Here is a 17,229-nt window from a genome sequence, read left to right as displayed (position 1 = left end):
ACTTTTATTGGAAGACTTAACCCTAGCCAAAATGGAATCCATACATAGCCTGGGACTTTTTAGTTAGATAGCAATACATTTCAGTTTTTGTTTAAACCTATTAGAATTGTCTTTTTCTCCTTTTCATTGAGAATCAATTTGGCTAATTTCATTTAAATCCCTCCTCCCCAATCTCAACAACAAACCAAAAGAACAAATAAATTATCTCCCACAGATACTAAACTATCCAACCCACAAATATTGATTCAGCTCTGCTATATTACTCTTGGGGTCCATTATTTTATCTACCCTTTCCCAAATCCAAACTCAGCACCAATACTAGGCTGTGACTTACCGTATCCCTTCATTTTATTATCTCCACATCCATTTCTTCCCATGTGGAACATAATAGCAGAAATCTGATTTTTTTTCTGCTAATTGATTTGCAGCATCACAAAACCACATAAAATTTCCTTCCTATTTTTTTCTTCCATCTTCAACTCCAAGTGATGATATATCCTGTATCTCCATTCAAATTAGTAACACCCAATACTTTGTAAGCATAATACTTATTTGAGGAATGAATGAAATAAGGCATGCTGAATTGTTTCTCAGTCATTCTTAAATGAAAGAGGCACTGTCAATAATGGAGCTTGATTTAGCAACTTTATAGTAGTCTACAACCTAAGAAGTTGTTGGTTTCACTGTTACTTGGTCCATTATAGTTCAGACAGGACAGTCATATGAAATAAGAAAAGTGGGTGGACACACAGCAAAAAGAACAAAAAATGAGGCAATGTCTACTTTCATTTTTAAAACACAAATTTAAAACCCTACCCCAATGAAACCACAGCATATGAATAGTATGTGAATAAAAAATGAAAGTTAATATATGAAAGTAAAATCAGTTGCTATAATAAAAGCATGGGTTTGGAGCTATATTTTCTGTTTTTAAAAAAATCCTTTTATAGAAATAGTATTTAAAGTATTGAAGTTTCAAAACATTTAGTACAAATCTGTATCTTTTTAAAGTTTTGCAGGTTGTCCTCATGTGTTGCAATGTATCCTCCAGTGGGAAATTCCCTGGTGACAAAATATCTAGAAAGTAAGGCATTAAAGACACACACATATGTTATTTGGGTTAAAGGAGTGAGCCCATTTAATTACATGAACTCTATTTCATCCTGAGACGTATAGTATTTGAATTATAGAAAAAATGTTACAAAAATAACTAGAGCACTTTTTTCATTGCAACACCTGAGATAAGATGTTTATTTTTGCAAGTGCATTTTTAAAAAGAAGAAGTAAAAGAAGAACCATGTACTGGCAATTCCCCATCCCAGCGGGGAGGACCCAGGCCTGGGCCACTGAGCCGAGAGGGGGCTGCTTAGGAAATCCCTGTGAACTATAAAGGAAGTGTAGACACAGAGCGTGCAAAGCCCCAGTACTCCCATTTTAACCACAAGAGCCTCTAAATTTCCATTGGTTGGGGCGGAAGGTGGTGAGGAGAGACCACAGAGAAGGGAAAAGCAACAAAGGACTTCCGGGAGAAAACTAACGGGGCACAGAGGCAGGGGTGAAGGGAAAGACCCCAGGAGCACATGTGACCAGACCCTCAGCCTCCCCATGGCACCTTCGTATCCAAAGCGAAGTCCTTCATTTCTGCCCAGTTCATCCACAGGCCAAGGGGTTGCCTGCACAATCTGAAGGAGAAGTGGAAAACTCCAGAGGGGAAAAAAATACGTCTTCTGCAGGGGACTTCCCTTGCCAGGGAGGTTTCAGATCATGTTCTGCAACAATCTCCTTGCTTGTGACGGGCTTTCAGGGAAATGAGACAACTCAGATGCAAATCATGAAGGCAAAAAAGTCAGCAATGGTTTGAGAAAATTAACTGAACCATGCTAAGTCTGACAAAGCAGAGCTCTAAGACGGCCCAAAGGGTAGCTGGAGCTGCTTATGAAACGAAACCCCAAGAAAGCAAGGGCAAGTGTCATTTAGTTGTAAGCAAAAATTGAAGCTTCCGTTTACTGACAGCCTACTATGTGCCAGGAGCTTTGCCTTGGCTCTTGTTCTTACAGCACCTAATAAGAAGTGGATGTTACTATCTCCATTTTTGCCTATCAAGATGACAAAAATACACTCAGAGAAATTAATTAGCCAGCTTCACCCAGTTTCCGAGCCAAGATACAAGCTAAAGTCTATCTGATGCCAACTGCCATGCTTCTCTGATGACCCTGGCTCAGCAACCGACAGGACTCACCATGCCATCTCAAACGTTTTATGCCTAGATTTTCCCTTTATGACACAGTACAGGTAAGCTCGATGATAGATAAGATAGTAGCTGTTGTATCTTCTCGGGCTCCCAGTATCCTCATCTATGAAACGAGGCTGTGGTGGGGGACCTCCAGCTCCTGAGCTCTATGAGGCATCCCTGGTCCTCACATGTCAAAATAAGGAAATTGGCCGGCGCCGCGGCTCTCTAGGCTAATCCTTCGCCTGCGGCGTCGGTACTCCGGGTTCTAATCCCATTTAGGGAGCCGGTTCTGTCCCGGTTGCTCCTCTTCCAGTCCAGCTCTCTGCTGTGGCCCGGGAAGGCAGTGGAGGATAGCATAAGTGCTTGGGCCCTGCACCCGCATGGGAGACCAGGAGGAAGCACCTGGCTCCTGGCTTTGGATCGGTGCAGCGTGCCAGCCATAGCGACCATTTGGGGGTGAACCAATGGAAGGAAGACCTTTCTCTCTCTTTTTTTTTTTTTTTTTTTGACCTTTCTCTCTGTTTCTCTCTCTCACTGTCTAACTCTGCCTGTCAAAATAAATAAATAAATAAGGAAATGAATTCCAAAGTTGCCTTCCTTTTCTAACAAAGTGTGAGTTGGGATTATCCCAATCTAGTTGCCTATGAATTACTCACATTTAAAGGGCCCACACTTTGAAAATTAAAATGCTTTTAAACATCTTTAAGATGGCCTTCCAAATGGGGACAAAGTATTTCTAGCCAACTCTCTGTCAGCAGAAAGGCCACAGAGAGAAAAAAAAAAAGCAAATCAACATTCTCTGCCCCTCTCCCAGCATAAATCATCACTCATCGTGGGAAAATAATTACTTGCAGGAAGTAGGGTCCATGAATCATTACACTGTAGTGCTTGGCCTCTGAGTGAGAATTAGGGGGAAGTCTGAGAAGTTGGGGTGTGAACTCTGATTTGCCAATAGTCCTACTTGAGGCGTTATAAGACGGGGAAACCGAAAGCCAAGTAAGCAGCAGGGCTGTTGAGTCACAACACTGCTATGCTGCAAGGCCAGGTCCAAAGCAGAATGACACTGGCTCCTGCCTGTCTGATTCACTCCTTGGCTCTGAGTCTTTACAGCCTAAAGAGTCATTGATCAGCAAATGCAAATAAGGTTGCCCTTGGCCTTGTCCTAACAGGCAACCAGCTTGTTAACTAATGCCTGCATAATAGAAATTCTCCTTGCATGCATGGAAATATCAGCAAACGTCAACAGGTTAAATTTCTTATCAAAGCCTTCATTTTCCAGTATAGAGAATATGAAAAGAGATACCACCAACAAATTTTACCTTGTGGTCTCAGCAAATATTGTATGCTTGCTTCTCTTCTGTTGCTACAGCACATCTATGGCAAATATTTCTATAGTTTTCTACATGGCCTTTGATGTCTTTAGAAAATGTTTGGTTTTAAAAAGGAGATTTTTTTTAAATCAAAGGAATAGAAAGAATATTTTAAAGATATATGACAGAACTCTTACACAAAATCCTAGGAACTTGTAGTAGGAGATAAGAAAATTGTTCTAACTACTCCCAGTATTGTTCTCTATTTTCTTTAACATCTTAAAGGTAGTGAAAGTAATACCAGAGGTTATGATGGTGTAGGAAAAAGTAGTGTTTAAGATTCCCCAGTTCTAGAAGGGAATGTTGGGACTGGACATCATTATAATGCATTGACTGCAGGGGAATGGAGATTACAGCCATGGCGTCACCTACTCAGTAGGCTCCCTCTTTGTTTGATCCCAATTGCGTACTAATGTAAAAGAAAAAACTATATATCTATGCTGTTATGTATGAATTATGTAACTGTGCTACTTACATATTATGAATAATACAAAACATTCATAAAAGCATATTATTTAAAAATATGATATTTAAAGATATATTTATTTATTTCTAACATTCTGCATTCTGTGTCTCCAGGCATGAGGTATGTGCACTCTAATTTGGGACCACTGACTTTACCGTTTTCCCATCATGCTAGAATTCCTCTATTAAATGAGCTCAGGAAAGTTTTGAACTCTAATTTTGCTAAAATCTTAAACAACCTACTCATTTCAAAGTTAATCTTCAGGCAGCTGAATTCACAATAAATCACAACAGGATTCTAAGTCAATCTTTGGCTGGCTGGTAACAAGCTACATCTTTTTCCCCAAATGCTTTTGAATCACTACCCATTGGGTTTTGAGGGAACAACTAGACATCATCATCTCAGTGGGGCCATCCTCCCTCAAGTATCTCATCTTGCAAGAGCTGTTTTTCCGGAAAAGAACAAGGTTAAGTGAAGAGGGGAGAACATTTCTCCCTCCAGGGTAGTTATGCAACCCGGAGCATTTTGTAGGTCTCTGTCTACAGAAGAGATGGGCTAGACAGAGATACTAGCTCTCCTCATGGAAAGAGTAATTTCTTGAGCTCCTAGCACAATCTGTAAAAAAAAAAAAAAGAATGGGTCTGGGGCGTTGGATGCATGAGGGAAAACATTAAAGCTCTCACATTCATTCTCCACCTAAATACCCTCGTGCACAAAATTCCCCACCTTGGAGGGAAAACACCTCTCCCTCAATTTGCTTCCTATTTAAAAGTGCATGTGTTTGCTTTTTAAAAGACTCCTTGGCAAGGAAACTCACTAAACCACTATTAACATCTCAGGGTGACCTTCAGGAAGAGCCCGCAAGGACTCATAAAAGCGCTGGGAAGATCTCAAGTATTGGTGATGGGGATGCAGTAGAGCAGGAAGGACAACAGGAGAAAACCTGTTTGGAAGATCTGATGATCTGAAATGGGGAATGCTGGGGGTGTGAGGAAGCGCTGAAAATGCTCTCTGACAGGCAAATAGCATCACCCGTGCTTCTGTTTAGAAGTCATTCTAATGACAGGCACCGGAAATTTTGGTTCTTTGTTCTGCTAGCTCCACAAGCACTGAAATGAGGAAGTGAGCCCAGAGTTTTGTTAAACCTCGGAGTTGATAAGAAATTATGAAAATTCCCAGTGGGCTTACACTGGACTCTAATTCTTAAGCAAGGAAAACCAGGGAGATTCCATTGATGAATCATACCAAAGGGACAAGGGAGACTTAGAAGGTTTTCTCAGACAAAAGGAGTCTTTACAAACTCAGAGAGAACCCAAGAAGACTAACAAATCTGTGGCAATATGGGTGCATTTCTCACAGCACAGAGCACTAAAGCAGAAGGGCTTGGAAACAAAGATTGGGACAAGAAGAACACTTGATTAGAAGAGAGAAAAGTATGAGAAACGCTGATGGGAATGTTGGAGGAGGATCCTGGAACTGGATCAGCTGGATCCAAGCATACCCAGAGGTGCTTGAAGAGAGGCCAGGGCAAGTTCGAAGTCTGAGAGAGGAGGTATTTTCACTGCCATATGAATTTGAGTACCGGAGGCTGAGTAGGTTCTACAAACTAGAGGTTTCTTAAGTTCATAGTTATGGAGGTTGGGAAGCCCACAGCAACTGTAGCAGAGAGCTCACTTTTATAACAAAGCCACTCTCTTTGATAACCCTTTAAACTACTAGTCCACTAATGGATTAACCTATTCATCAAGACAGAGGCCTCAAGACCCATTGCATCCCAATATTCTCTCTTCCAAGTACCAGTAACATATGACTTTGGAGATTAAGTTGCCAGCACATGAATTCCAGGAGACAAAAACTCAAATCACAGCAGGAGGTGGCAAGTGAACCTGAGAACAGGGCCAGAATCTGTAAAACCAAGTTCCTTGTGGAACCAGCAAGATGGAGCCATGACCCAAGGACAGGAAAGATCCCTTACTACAGACAAGTTGATAGTAAATGCTTGAGGAGACAGAGATGAACAAAATTCAGGAAGAACATTGATGGAAAGAATGACTACTTTATGGATAAAAGTTCTTGTAAAGCTGTTCTTATTGAACACATCTGTTATAAAGACTCTGGCATCAAATTTCATATAATACAAAAATGTAAAAACTCTGAACTGAATATTAAATGTATGATGTCAGATCAAATGGGGATATAAATAACTTTGAACACCATAGGCTGTAATTTGTAAGATTCTAATCATACCCTGACAGCTAAAATATTAGAATCTATACGATGTCAAGTATCTGAATGAAACAAGAAAAACACAACAACAATTTTTGTTGTAAAGGTCAAACATCTGGATATCCTGGAAGACAAAGCATATGTTTCATAAAACCGTAATATATAAAGTTATTCTGTGATCTTCTGCTTGGATCTAATTACCTTTCACAGTTTCATGTAGACGTGGTATAATACTACTAATCCAGTAATAACAACATAATGATAACTAACATGTAGCAGTGATTCAAATACAGAAAAACCAGAGGATGTATGTATTTTTAGTGCCTTTTTTAGACATAATAGCTCCTTTACAAATAAAGCAATTTGATTATTCACAGAAGGGCAGCGTCAGGATTCAGAACTATATTTATCTGTTTTCAGAATCTTACTTCATCCTGCATCTGGCTGTTTACATCTTTTAAGTTGGATTCAAACAAGAATTTTTCTGAAATATTGGCATCATCTATCTCCATTATAACTTTGTATTTTGGGTACTTCTGCTTTATTATAATGAAAGTATCTGCTTCCTTAGTATCTCTCTAGCTACTCCAGAGTTCATTAGAGCTCCCATAAGGCCACCAGCTTCTGGCCATATCTGGAAAAAAACAACAGGTGCTCAACTATCTATGAAATCTATGAAACTAGATCTAAAACTGAAATTAAATTAAGAATTCTGCTAGGGCCGGCGCCGTGGCTCAATAGGCTAATCCTCCGCCTTGCGGCGCCAGCACACCAGGTTCTAGTCCCAGTCGGGGCACCGGATTCTGTCCCGGTTGTCCCTCTTCCAGGCCAGCTCTCTGCTGTGGCCAGGGAGTGCAGTGGAGGATGGCCCAAGTGCTTGGGCCCTGCACCTGGCTCCTGCCTTCGGATCAGCGCAATGCGCCAGCCGCAGTGGCCATTGGAGGGTGAACCAACGGCAAAAGGAAGACCTTTCTGTCTCTCTCTCACTGTTCACTCTGCTTGTCAAAAAAAAAAAAAAAAAAAAAGAATTCTGCTAGGGTTCAGAGAGTATGTTGGATCACTTGAATCTTAACTAATAGTACATTAATTTCCATATTTAAACAAACAAGTGTTCTCAATGATTTGTTCAATATGCACACAACTTCAATGCAGTTCCACTGTTTTAAATGTGTGTCATCCAGCTTGTCCCACGTGACTTTGCTCTTTGCTTTCCCTTTTGCTGATTCTGTGCCAGTTTTCGGCACTTCCTTCTCACCCCCTACCTGGTAACGGCCTCTGGACAAACTTATTTAGTCATTTGTTAGATTTAAGATAAAAGTTAGACACACAGGAAGAAAAAACAAACATGAACTTTGGGCATATACTTTTTTTTAGTTTCCAATTTAATGTGAAAGTAGCTTACAATTATTCTTTCTCTTTTCTATTTTAGCTTGTTGCTTACTTAGACAAACAGGCAACTACTGATTCTTACTGTCCAGCTACTGATTTTTGAATGTTTAAATACTGAAATAGGTTGTTAAGTATACTATTAAATATTCACTTGTTATTTGTAGTCTGTGTTTAGGAAGAGCCATTGATAAGCATAGAAGACAAATGTTGACACTCATGCTCATAATAATCAAAATCATTTTCCTATAGAATCAGGCTTAGGGTGGGGCTTGCTTCAGTCCTACCCAGGTGAAGTGCTAACTTGTGGGGAGCAGCCCGGACTGGACTGAGTTACTGGAATTAAGACTTATTCTATGCATCTGCTCTACCACAATATGGCGCTGGGAGAGAAGAAAACAGCTTTTACACAGCTGCCTCCAGTTCAACCAAGAAACTGTAGGACCTGCTCCTGATTGGAGGAGAGCAGCGTACTCGGCATGTGGGTAGCAGAGTTGGGGTTGGTGGAAGAGGACTATAAAGGAGGAGAGAGACGGCATGCACCAGGAACATCTAAGGGGAACATCTATCTGAAGGAACACCTGTGCAGCCCCAGAGAGCCGGCCGGCGGTGTGCCGCTCCCCTGCGGAAGTGGGGAATGTGGCCAGGGGGAACTGCCCTTCCACGGAGGTGGAAGGGATAGTAGCCAACCCGGGAAGAACCAGCAGCAAACCCGGGGAGGGCCGAGCAGACAGAAAGAACAGCGCAGGGTCCTGTGTCGTTCCTCCACGAAGAGGGGGAGCGACACTAACTTTAAATGCTCTTAATTCCTATGTAAGGACAGCCCATGGCTGTCCATCAACATGAATCTCTTGATGTACCCCTTCTCCTTGCTTTCTTTCAATGCAAACTCTTTTTAGACTTAAACTAATCAATTTCAGCTGCATGATAGAGATGAGATTTTAATAAGCCTTCCCCTCACACATCCTTGAACCATTAATCAAATGTCAGTTCTGACATATTCTCTTCTAAAAGGGCACACCTTAGTCCTAACTTCTAGAACACACCAAAAATGTCTTATGCCATTTGAAATTTCCTTTTACCTTCCCAAAAGAGTCAAAAGCTCACTAATTTTTAAGAAAGAAGGCAACCTAGAAGACCTGAATGAGATTACATACTAAAAAACTGTGACTTTGTGTACTTTTTTTATTATTTGAATTTTATTTGAAAGACAGAAAGATACAGAAGGAGGAAAATTCTTTATTTATGGGTTCACTCTCCAAATGCCCACAGCAACAGGGATGGCAAGGCTGAAGACAGAGCCATGGAATTCAATCTGGGTCTCCCACATAAGTGGGCTGGTACCCAAGTACTTGAGCCATCATCTGCTGCCTCCTATTAATGTATATTAGCAGGACACTGAATCAGAAGCAGAGTGGCAGGTATTCAAACCAGGCACTCTGATATGGGATGTGTACATCCCAAACATCAACTTAAATTGTTGTGCCAAATACCTGAGACAAGCTACATTATTAAATGACAAAAAAAAAATTGACTACATATGCAGAGTTCTTCTTTAAACACTAATAAGTGAGCCAGATTAAAAAATAGAAAGTATTTTTGTATTTTGTTCAACAGTATGGTCTAGGCAGGACCCAGTGATTTCCCAATGAAAACACTTTTAATGTGGCATTTCCTTTGCCTTACACTCAATCAGTAGCTAAACTTAAAAAGAATGTAAACAACTTTCCAATACAAGTAGACACAGAGGTATCAAGAACGCCACCTCTCACATAAATTTAGTATACAGACTTCAGATTTCTTATCTTAAGAATTTAGGACCAGGGAGGGCTTTGTGGCATAGCAGGTTAAGCCTCTGCATGCAGTGCCAACATCCCACACTAATGCCAGTTTGAGACCTGGCTGTTCCACTTCCAATCCAGCTCCCTGCTAAAGCACCTGGGAAAGCAGCTGAAGATGGCCCAAGTGCTTGGGCCCCTGCACCCATGTAGGAGACCAGTCAGAAGCTCCTCCCGGCTCCTGACCTCGATTTGGCCCAGCTCTGGTTATTGCAGCCATTTGGGAAGTGAACCAGAGGAAGGAAGATTCCTCTCTCTCTCTCCCTCTCTCTCTCTTTCTCTCTGTTTATGTCTTCTCCTCCCTTTGTAGCTCTGCCTTTCAAGTAGAATAAAAAATAAATCTTTAAAAAAAAAGGAATAAAGAAATTTAGGACCACATAGACAATTACTTCTTTTCAAATGGAACTTTTTTTTATTTTTTTAAGATTTATCTTTTATTGATTTGAAAAGCAGAACTACAGAGAGAGAAGAGATAAACAGAGACAGCTCTTCCATCCTCTGGTTCACTCCCAAATGGCTGCAGTGGTCAGGGCTGTGCCAGGCTGAAGCCAGGAGCCAGGAGCTTCTGCCAGGTCTTCCACATCAGTGCAGGGACCAAGCTCTTGTGCCATCTTCTGTTGCTTTCCCAGGCCAGTAGCAGGAACCAGGGTTGGAAGTGGAGCATCCAGGTCTCCAGTGGGCATCCATATGAGATGCCAGTGTCACATGCGGTGACTTAACCTGCTATGCCACACGGCTGGCCCCAAACATAATTTATTCTTAAGAATTTAAAGATCATAAGAGTCTTAAAAATGACAAATGATGAAAAACAGCACTGGTGGGGGCCGGTGCCGTGGCTCACTTGGTTAATCCTCCACCTGCGGTGCCGGCATCCCATATGGGTGCCGGGTTCTAGTCCCGGTTGCTTTTTTCCAGTTCAGCTCTCTGCTGTGGCCCAGGAGGGCAGTGGAGGATGGCCCAACTGCTTGGGCCCCAGCACCTGCTCCTGGCTTCGGACCGGCACAGCACTGGTCTCTCTGTCTCTCTCTCTCTCTCACTGTCTATAACTCTACCTGTTAAATAAATTTAAAAATAAAAAAAAAGAAAAACAGCACTGGGGCAACTTAATACATTTGTTCCATCGAGTAAACAACAGGTGTCCAGTCCCTATTTATGGTCTAGGTTGAATGAGAGATATTTTAGGTCCAAGGACAATTAATTTTGGCTACTCAAAAAAATATATTTTCTTCTGATAATTTTTTTCATTCAGTTACTTAATACATACTAGGTATCATACTGCAGGGAGCTGATATTGTATAAACAATTACAATAATATGGTAAATACTGTAATGGACAAGTGTAAAAATTGCTTGGGAAAATACAATTACAGAAAAGGAAATGTCAAACTATTGAATACTTACAGAAAGAAGTCACACTGGGTGTTTGACAAGCAATATCCCAAGCAGGCATTACTGGGTGGCCTGCCCAATCTCCTATTTGAACAAGCAGCACTTGATGCCTTAGCAAGATCACTCCAGCTTCCCTGGAAATGCAGTTCTGCAACTATTTCTGTGGGCAGCAGGGCCATAACAATAGATACTGAGCTATTATTCAGTTCGATGTGCTCATGACCGTTATACATAATACATATTACATCTATGCTATGTATATATTTATATATATTTATATATATAAAATACATGTATAAAGGATCTTACTATTCCTTGCATTCATATCAGTGTATTTCCACAGCTTGAAATTAATAAGAATAGTAAGAATGAGAAGTAATGGGAGGAGGAAATGGAGTCTTGTGGGATATGTATTCATTCAGTCCTTGAGCGTCTTTAACGAGCAGTTTGAATATATTTCCAGGGTCTTTCTTAATTTTTCTTAACAAAATTAATTATTGAAAATTTCCTTTAAAAGCAGATATAGAATATTTTACTGGGTAAAATATCCTTGAAAGCAATAAGAACTGAGGATCACATAGAACTGATAAAGACATTTCAGTATCTATGTACACAGAAATATTATATGTAATCTTTATAAAAACTTCTTAAATAAGACCTATCTGAAGCTGTGTCAATAATTCAAATAGCATATTTCCCTGTGCTTGTTATTAACTTCTATATTTCAATAAGTCCTTTATACTTCTAACTCAGCCATGGGTGTCCACAGTTTTAGTCTGAAGTATTGATTAGCTGAATCTATTAGAACTCTCCGTCTTATCCCTCAGTTTTCTACCCAGTGAGAATCTACACTTGCAGACATTCTTCAACACCCAAGCATGCACTAGACTTGACAAGTTCTGCCCAAGTCCTTGACCTCACCTTTTCTGTACTACAAGCATCATACTGCTTAAATGAAATTTGCTTCTTTTAAGTGTATTTCATTCAGATTTTTTTAGGGCTTTGCTTTTCATTTTCATTGATATTTTGCCAAGTTTTTCCTCTTTTATCTTCTTGCTCCACCTCTTACCTTACCAATGCTTATGACAAAACTATTTCCAGATTTAAACATCCTCATGGGTATAAACTATTGAGCTTTTGCCTACACAGACAAAGCGGAAAGCTAGGAGAGCTGTCCTGAGGAGCCCCTAGCAAGAAATCAGAGCTTCCTGATCCACAGGAAAGCAGGTGGAACTTTTAAAGAACTGAGTCTCTCCAAACGAATACAAACTGATATTAGATAATTTCTCTTTTTTAAAGATTTATTTTATTATTTATTTGAAAGGCAGAGTTCTAAAGAGAGAAGGACAGAAAGAGGGAGAGATCTTTCATCTGCTGGTTCACTTCCCCAAATGACAATTGCCAGAGCTGGGCCAGGCAGAAGCCAGAAGCCAGGAGCTTCTTCCAGACCTCCCACATGGGTAAAGGGGCCCAAACAGTTGTGCCATCTTCTGCTGTTTTCCCAGGCACATTAGCAGAGAGCTAGATCACAAGTGGAGCATCTGGGACTAGAACCAGCGCCCATGTGTGATGCCAGCACTGCACACAGTGGCTTAACCCATTGCACCACAATGCCAGTCCCTCAATAATTTCTAAATCTTCCAATTCACTGTCAAAAAGCATATATATTTATATTTCACTAACCAACATACTAAGTGCATGCACACAGTACTAGGGTGAAGGAGAATCAAAGAAATGCAAGAAAGGAAGCAATGTGCTGAGGAACCAGATCTGAGCTGTAGGCTTTATGTAGTCTATATCATTTAAAGGCTGGGGTAAAACTGAAGTGGGTATGATTTTGTGAGATGAGAAACAGAGGCTCACAAGAGTTAATTAGCTTTCCAACATTTCCTCAAGTAGTAACTGAAAGAGCCAGGATGATTCCACAGTCCATGCCCTTTCTGCTTCTAGCAATGGGTCTTCACACACCACACCCCTTCCCCTGAAAAGGTTTCAAATCTACAGAGAGAGAGGCAAAATTTACACTTTATACCTTTGTCAAACCAATGGTTAAGGAAGTTATACTACTATAGTTTTAATGATGTGTGATTGCTTTAAAATTTACTGAATATGGCTGAAATGGTCATTTTTCCATTCAATTATTGTTTATAATGTTCCCTATATTCTCATAAACTAGAGACTTTTTCCTTTTTCCTTGTTAAACTTCTTATTTGGTGAAGTGTTAAGCCTTTTTACTGTAATGTAAGTTTAAAATACATTATCTCAAAAACTAAAAAAAAAAAAAGAAAAAGAGAGTGTGGAAGGTGGGAGAGATGGGGAGAGTGAGAGAGGAAGAGAATATCATATTCTTAGAATTGTCTCAATGAATTATACTGAGTATGTTAAAAATTAATTTAAAATATTAAAAAATAAAAAATATTTAAAAATATCAACACAAGATAAAACTCAATAAAATGCAACAAGGAAGGTGGTCAAGAATCATAATGCATAAGCACAGAAAAACTGGAAGAGGAACAGCCTGTGTGCAGTGGACATGAGCATTGACTTGATAATTGCCTTTCCTGTGCTGATAGGGAATTTGGATTCAGTTGATGATTGCTTCATCCTTTGACCTTGTTTTTGAATGTGACTGCAGTGCCCTGGGATCCATATGTTTTGTTGGCATTTTTCATTCCCTAACCTTCTCTATATACCTACCTTAAGCAAAGACTCTCCCAAAATGCCAGCCAAGCTTGTATTCCTTGAAAAACAACAAGAAAGTAGACTTTATAATTATTTTGATGATGTCTGTGCATATAGCCTTAAATTCTATAGATCTTATCATCCTAAGGGTTGCAGTGTTTATAGTAAAAATGGCCAAACCAAATATTTGCATGTGGGGCCTCACCTGTTGGAACAGCAGCGAAGAGTTCAAAGTACAGGATCAAGGCACCCTCTGAGGGCCACCAGTGAGCTTTATGAGTGTTTTCCCTGCAAGTCAGTAGGAGCTTATTCTCTTGGCTTGTTATGGGCACCTTTGAAATGGGGATATCAGCTCTCCCCATTCACTTATCAAAAATATGCACATTGCCAGGCCAGATAAAATTGTTTGAGTACTCATTTAAAGTCCTTAGCAGTCATTCCTGCTTTGGACCAGGAGGACAGCCATTTGAAGTTACAACTTGATAAAAGAAGACAAATACTTGGGCAACTTTATCCATACCTTCAACACCCCAGGTTTCCTTCCTGGAGTAAGAGAACTAAAAACTGTGGTATGAGGCAGTGGCTGGGAAATACCAGGACTTTCTACCGGGAACTCCCAACACATCTCCCTTCTGTTTCTCAGATCATTATAAATCGAGCTTAAAAAGGAGTGCTCTCTTACTGGTTTTGGTAGATTGAAATGAATTCAGGCCATCAGATAAAAGAAAGAAAAGGAATGGAAATGTACTCATCCTACACTACCCAAGCCTGGAACATTGCTCCTGCAAAAGGTCCATTTTTGGTTTAATTTAGCATAAATAATTATTGTAAGACCTGAACTCACATTTCCTTACAATAAAGAATATTCTACCTAATGAGTTCTAAGTACAATGGAGCCTCATGTCTTGTGGGAAAAGGAGAGTAAGCACCAGACACTTATTGGAGAACTTTTTGGTACAGAAATAAAGAAGCATGCAGAAAACAAGCAACTGGCACTCCAGAATTTTGTGGGAATTCCTAAGGTACATTTCTTGATCCATCCTCAGGTACATATGTTTTGAGACAAGCCTTTGGGCTAGTGGTTAAGGCACTGGTTAAGATGCCCATGTCTTACATTGGAGTACACAGATTCAATACCTGACTGTAGCTCGTGACTTTAACTCTCTGCTAATGCTGACCTGGGAGGCAGCAAGCAATGGCTCAACTGAGTTCCTGTCACCCCCATGGGAGACCTGAATGGAGTTTCCAGCTCTAAGCTTCAGCTCAGCCCAGAAGCCCTAGCCATTGTGAACATTTGGGAAGTAAACCAGTAGATAAGAGTTTCTCTCTCTCTCCCTCTCTCTCTCTCTCTCTCTCTCTCTATATATATATATATATATCCCTCTCAAATAAATAAATGAATACTATCTTTTAAAAAAACTTATCTATAGATCTATAAAGTATGTCAGTGCCCATTGTTAAATATCTAGCAAAGCAAAGAGGTTGACCATATTTAAAACATCTGCTTAGGGGCAGGCATTTTGTCAAGTGGTTAAAAGGCTGGTTGAGAAACCCATGTCCCATACTGAAGACCTTCAGTTCAATTTTAGGCTCCAACTCCTCATTTCAACCTCCTGCCCCTGTAGATCATGGAAGGCAGCAGGTAACGGCTCTCATAGTTGTGTCCTGGCGACCTGGATTTTATTCTTGTCTCCTTGCCTTGAAGCTGCCGGGCCCTCTCCTTTCTGGGCATCTGGGAGTGAATCAATGGATGGGAGTTCTTGCTAGCTCTCTGTGTGTCTCTGTAACTAACTAAAAAATTAAAAATCTCTGCTTAAAATATTTATAGCTGTTCATTAGTTAGAGAATAGATACATTTTGAGCTCAGTTTTGAGGATTAATAATAGGAAACATTATTTAAAATCTGACTTGATCTCTTGATTAATAATAAATGGATATTTTGGCTTTGGAAACCATCTTGTCAATTACTCAGGCCTTCCATAACTATGTCATAGAGTAATAGCGAAAAACTGGAATCTGGGGCTGGGCATTGTGGTAGAGCAGATTAAGCCATCACTTGAGATGCCTCTTGGGATGCTTACTTCCTTTATTCAAGTGCCAAACCCCAGCCACTCTGCTTCTAATCCAGCTTCCTACTAATGAACCTGGAGGGCAGCAGAAAATGGCTCAAGTGCCTGGGCCCCTGCCACGCACATGGCAGACTGCAATGCAGTTGCAGGCTCCTGGCTAGGGCCTGGCCCAGCCCTGGCTATTAGAATTTGGGAAATGCACCAGTGAATGAAAGATTCTCATTCTCTTTCTTTGTCTCTCCCCCCCCCCCCCACCTTCCTGTCACTATGTCTTTTGAGTAGATGAAAACAAAGAACGGGCCATCAAAGAAGGAGGTACCTTTCTCTGAAGGGAGGAGAGAACTTCCACTTTGACTATGACCTTGTCTGAATAAGATCAGAGTTGGCAAACTCAAAAGGCTTCCATAGCCTTGGCAACTCATGACAAGAGCCTAGGGTGATTACTGATGCCATAAACAAGAGTGTCAAATTGTTAAGTCAACAACAGGAGTTACTGTGCACTTACTCCCCATATAGGATCTCTGTCCTTAATGTGTTGTACTATGTGAATTAATGGTATAACTAGTACTCAAACAGCACTTTACACTTTGTGTTTCCGTGTGGGTGCAAAATGTTGAAATCTTTACTTAATATATATTAAATTGATCTTCTGTATATAACGATAATTGAAAATGAATCTTGATGTGAATGGGATGGGAGAGGGAGCGGGAGATGGGAGGGTTGCAGGGGGAGGGAAGTTATGGGGAGGTGGGGAAGCCACTGTAAACCAAAAGCTGTACTTTGGAAATTTATATTTATTAAATAAAAGTTAAAAAATAAATAAACATAACAGTTTGCTATTCAAAAAATAAATTAATAAAAATAAAAATCCCAAGATGAAAATTAAAAAAAAAAAAGCTTAAGTATGTCCCAATACTTGGATGTTTTCTTTGTTATTCAAAAATAAACAAACAAGGTCTCTTTTGTAGCCCCAACAGTATTCCTGCAATCAGTTTCAACTTTACTAATAGCTTTTGCTTGAAAGCCTCAAACAGGGGCTCGACCCCTGAATCAAAAAGGCTGTCTATTCAACAAACTGAGGCATGTAAGAATAGAATGAAACTGTGTTAAGTCATTACCCAAATTCCTAAGTTACCTTTTCCAAATGCCTCAAGCATAATAAATGCAACCCTACAAAGCCCCATAGGTACCACCATCATCATCCCTCAGTAGGAACTCTGGGAGACACCACAAAATATGCACATTTGTGGGATCTTCTCTCATGGAATTGTGGTGGGTGTGTGTTGTGGTTTGAGTCTCCTTATGACTAAATGTAATGGCTCGCCTGTTTACCATCTCATTTCTTCTTAGGGTCTGAGTGGCTATGAAACATTGCTCTGAGGATCACTTGGTGGGTTTTGGTTTTTGGTGTTAACCAGTGTACCAGTTTTTTCAGAAATGTAGCAGCCAAAGAGGAAAAAAAGAAAAAGAAAGAAAGAAAGAAAAGCTGCAGGGGGAAAAGCTTGAGAAAAAATGCAAGAAGTCTAACCTGAGATCCTACCTCTCAGCCCTGGAGGGCAAATCATTTCCCC

At 40.3% G+C, this 17,229-nt stretch overlaps 1 long non-coding RNA gene across 1 annotated transcript in view; it reads right to left on the bottom strand.

The window, feature by feature from the left end:
• Nucleotides 1-17,229, bottom strand: part of LOC127492987 (uncharacterized) — a 44,500-nt gene that overhangs the window by 23,019 nt on the left and 4,252 nt on the right. The window lies entirely within an intron of this gene.

The sequence above is a fragment of the Oryctolagus cuniculus genome, chromosome 5 (assembly GCF_051225735.1).
Source record: "Oryctolagus cuniculus isolate XC-2025 breed Fujian yellow rabbit chromosome 5, ASM5122573v1, whole genome shotgun sequence".
NCBI lineage: Eukaryota > Metazoa > Chordata > Mammalia > Lagomorpha > Leporidae > Oryctolagus > Oryctolagus cuniculus.
This window is presented reverse-complemented; position numbering and strand designations above follow the sequence as displayed.